General features: G+C 33.2%; 1 pseudogene; it reads right to left on the reverse strand.

The window, feature by feature from the left end:
- The window catches only part of LOC107688008 (translation factor GUF1, mitochondrial-like), a 9,879-nt pseudogene extending 8,527 nt beyond the window's left edge, over nucleotides 1-1,352 (reverse strand).
- Nucleotides 1,353-5,100: the final 3,748 nt, after the last annotated feature.

The raw sequence follows: 5,100 nt of genomic DNA on the forward strand, positions 1-5,100 counted from the left end.
AAAAAATATATATATATATATATATATATATATATACATTCAAAATATTAATTATTATTTAATAGTATATAAATAATTCTAAAATAGCACTGGTAAGTGCATATGTTCACTGATTACATCTTTTGAAAAACAGGCTCAGAAATCAAAAACTGAAGAACCTTTACTACTCTGTTTAACTCTGTTAACCGTTTAATAAGAAGAAAGTGTAATTTATTAAGTGTTTTACCTGATTTGCATCTACAATAAGCAGAACTCCTTGGCAAGCGGATATGGACCGTGAAACTTCATAGCTGAAGTCAACATGACCCTAAAAATAAAATATTGCAATCACTCAAATTATAGTAAATGGTAAAAGATCAGTTCATTAACAGTGCTGTTCAAATCATTGTCCTCACAGGTGTGTCGATGAGATTGAGCAGATACGTCTGTCCGTCATGCTGGTAAAAGAGAGATGCAGTCTGAGCTTTAACAGTGATTCCTCTTTCTCTCTCCACCTGCAGTTTATCCAGCACCTGCTTGTTACTCGCTGTCTTTGCAATGGCACCTGCTCATGCAACAAATCCAAAGAAACAGAGATTTTATAAATAGTAATGTTTTCAAAACTTATAAATAAACTCCTGTAATAGTTGTTTTACAGAAAATCACCTGTGATCTCCAAAAGTCTGTCAGCTAAAGTGCTCTTGCCATGATCAATATGAGCAATAATGCTGAAATTACGAATTCTCTCCACTGGGAACTTTGACATGTCAAGATTCTCCTGAAAATACAAAACAAGTCAAATTAATTATCCAGTTGCAATGAAGCCCATCAGTTTAGACATCCGCTTTCTATAACTGCACAGGAAAATACCATAGTTACTACTGTAAAATCATATTAGATCAATACTGGCTATATATGATTTTGCTTACAGCAAAGCGACACAATTTACCTTCTCAGAAGCATTAGAGCTGAATTCTCTGACAGGACTGATGCTCCAGCAAGATCTTTTCATCCATCTGTGTCTGATCACTGTACAAGTGGTCATGCAGCCCTGAGATCTGCGTTTAACACGGCATATTTTAATATCAGGAAAGCGTTTTATCAAGGGCAGAAAGAGCCCGTGGGATCTAAACAGAGACATCATCTCTATCAGCTCACTAACATGTTATTCCTGAATAAAGAAACAATATTGTGGCTTCAAACTGCATATCGAACACATCTTCCCATCGAACAAAGATCTGAGGATTAAAATCCGTATTGAACGCATATATTCAGCTTTTAGAAACACAATCAGTCAGGTCTCCACTAGGATGTGTACTCTAGTGTGACAGAAACTGTAAGCCGCCATGTTGGCAAAAGCGTCATCAAGCGTTGTTATCGGAGCAGGAACTTGGAATCATGGGAAATGTAGTTTATAACTTTCAATGCATTTTATAGTAAAATATCTGCGCTCAAATGTTTCAGGAACTTATGTATTTTTGCTTCAAGCTCGGTTTCAGTTCAGTATTTTCATCAACTGATGTGGCAGTGATTAGTGGTTTACATGGATGTCCAGTCTGTCCTTTTTTCAAATAAATGTACTCACCCAAGGATCAAATTTCGGTTATAAAAACGTTGTGGGAACATCGTTTTAAGATGTTTCTAAAATTGTGATATTTCCTATTTTCTGGTCGTGATTATAACGTTATTTAAAGGTTACAAAAACTTCTTACAACATTCTACTCGGCTATTTCACCCAATATAAAACTTTATTTGAATGTTTATTTTAAATGTTCTAAGAATGTTAAAATGTCGTTTTCTTGCCATGATTAGAACATTATTTAAAGGTGTCTCAAACTTTTCTTGCAACGTTCAACTAATTTTATGTTTTTTCCCCAAAGTAGCATACGTTATTTGAAAGTTTTTTTTTCATATTCTAAGAATGTTTTCTCTTAACATAAATACATCAAGTAGGCTACAAATAACATCATAAAGACTTTCCGAGAATGTTGAAATCAGAATGTTTACTCTCAACGTTATAAGAACATATATCAAATATTAATAAAGTTATTAGAACGTTTCATAAACATTTAGGAATGTTTTGTCCGGATATTTATATAATTTTTATAAATCGTTATTGAAAGTTGTGAGCACATTTCCTGTTAGCTGGGTGGATTGTTTGTCACATACAACACATTATTTAAGATAAAAACAAATGTTTTCTATAAAAAAAAAAGTCATTAATTAATTATACAGTGATACATCAGTTACTTATAGCCTGCAGTCATATATATGTGAATAATAATAATAATAATAATGATAAACAAGAAAATAAAATTTGTTTAAAAGAATGTAGTTTGAAAAGTACACACGTGTGCAAAATACTTAAAATAATGAAAGAAAATAATAATAAATAATAAATTATAACTCTTTTGAGCATTCCAATCATCCCGCCACTGCAAAATTCTCACTAATACTATGACTAGAAATAAAATTTAATTCAGTATTCTTCTCTTGAATGAAAGACATTTATTTATTATAAGAACATATATCAAATATGAATAAAGTTATTAGAACGTTTCATAAACATTTAGGAATGTTTTGTCCGGATATTTATATAATTTGTATAAATCGTTATTGAAAGTTGTGAGCACATTTCCTGTTAGCTGGGTGGATTGTTTGTCACATACAACACATTATTTAAGATAAAAACAAATGTTTTCTATAAAAAAAAAAGTCATTAATTAATTATACAGTGATACATCAGTTACTTATAGCCTGCAGTCATATATATGTGAATAATAATAATAATAATAATGATAAACAAGAAAATAAAATTTGTTTAAAAGAATGTAGCCTAGTTTGAAAAGTACACACGTGTGCAAAATACTTAAAATAATGAAAGAAAATAATAATAAATAATAAATTATAACTCTTTTGAGCATTCCAATCATCCCGCCACTGCAAAATTCTCACTAATACTATGACTAGAAATAAAATTTTATTCAGTATTCTTCTCTTGAATGAAAGACATTTATTTACACATATGATCTTTTAATTCGTTTTATTATGTTCAGTTTTATTTCATTTGATTTATGGCAGAACGGAAACGGTTAATACAAATAGGCCTATAATGGAAGGAAATTGAAGATGTTTGTTATGGTTAAAAAGTTTGTTGACTAAGATTTATAACTGTTTATTTGTGAAAAGTTCAAATGAGAACTTACAAAACAGCAGCTTGAACTCTTTTAGAATAGAATAGAATAGAATAGAACAGAACTTAATAGAATAGACTTTGATTACACCATTGAATTTACTTACACTGTTAAAAACACAATGACTAAGGTCTATAGAATAGAATAGAATATATACTGTAAAACAAAACTTTCAATACTTTTCTTACAGTCGTTGACTGAGTGCAGTTGCTCTTGGTGCCCACAAGGTGTCACCCTAAACACAATATATTAAGCAGCGGGAATAAGTGGGAAGAAAATCATTACCATGGCAACATAACAGCCCACTCATAGTGAGTAGGTCCCTCTGAATATTGATTGCTTCAGTAAGAAATCAAATGAGAGATGCTTTCCTGGTTCTGATGGCTGACGGCCGCTGGTTGATATTTATCATTGTCATGCCTTTCTGCCGCTTTGTGTTGGCACCTGTCAGTTTCTCAACATCAATGCTGAGGACCAAACCCTATTTTATTTCATGATCAGATGCCTTTAAGAAGGATATTTATAGAGCACTACTCATGTTTGAAAAGTGTTTGCAGCTGTGAGTGTAGTTATGTGAAATTGCAGTTTGGAGAGTTTATGAACATATGCATGTGTAAATTAACCATGGAGAGTTTGATGTATGTATATATGAATTTAGAAGTATGCATTAAGCATTTTGTATGTTTATTTTGTGCGAGAGAGAGTCTGGGAAGCAATAAATTAATCTGCATTTTAGATGTATTCAAAAAAGTGAAAGTGCCCAGTGCCGAGACCATTAGGCCACCGCTTGTTTTATACATATTGTCTTTTGTCAAGTAAAGAAAATGAGGCATAAAACATTTCAGCACTGAATTTAATCAAATTTGGGAATATGTTTTAATAACATGTTGCTAACGTTTCCGAAAATGTTAGATGAACATCCAACAGAACATCTACCTTTTCATGAAAAAACGTCCCATGAATGATGTATAAAAATGTTTTTGTGCTAATGTTTTGAAAACATTATTAAAAACCAGAGTTCGGTTAACAAACATTCTATTAATGGAAGAACGTTTGTTCATAACTTTGCGAGAACCTTGCCAGAACGTTCCAAATTCTAAAAACGTTCCCTGTATAGGCTGCATTAGTTGATTTTATTTTCCTGATATCTGAGCACTTTATTCATCATGCGTGATTTATTTCCCTTCACTCTCAGGAAAAAAGGTACAACAAGCTTTCAAGTTTGTTTCTCTTTTAACCTAAAAGATGCATATCTTAAAGGCACATTGTAGTACCTTTTGAGATGTAAAGGTACAAAAGGAAAAGCTGGAAGCAAACAGACTGTGATGGAACCACAGCACAGGTTTAGTCACCATCATTAGTACGTTTCCTCTTCCCGTTGACCTCTCACACTGCCTGATGGATATTTGCTGTAGGCCTCAGCCCCATAATAATGATATATGACTGTGTTCAACATGACTTTGATAGGCTGTGTGATAATGTGTCCCTCTGTAATGGCAGTTAGTAAAGTATCGCTCATTAAAATCGTGCTCCTCTGCCTTGCTGATCAGATCCTGGAATAAGCCCTGGACCCACGCATTCTCCTTAGTGTGATTGTGCCACCCACGTCCAGCCCAGCACTTGCTCACTCCTCTGAGAAATCAGTCTGTTCTGCTGAGGCTGGTCCACAGAGAGCTGAGCATTTAAATATCACAAAACATTTGATCCAAAGATCAAACAGCAGGGGCGCTCATATACATGCCACATGACGGTCATTGCTCACAAATTTCAGATGAAAACAATATGCTGCGATTTCAAAATGCGCCATTAAAGGGGTCATATGATGCGATTTCAATTTTTCCTTTCTCTTTGGAGTGTTACAAGCTCTTGGTGCATAAAGAAGATCTGTAAAGTTGCAAAGACTAAAGTCTTAAATCCAAAGAGATAT

Source organism: Sinocyclocheilus anshuiensis, unplaced genomic scaffold, assembly GCF_001515605.1.
Source record: "Sinocyclocheilus anshuiensis isolate Anshui unplaced genomic scaffold, SAMN03320099.WGS_v1.1 scaffold189, whole genome shotgun sequence".
NCBI classification, from domain to species: Eukaryota; Metazoa; Chordata; class Actinopteri; order Cypriniformes; family Cyprinidae; genus Sinocyclocheilus; species Sinocyclocheilus anshuiensis.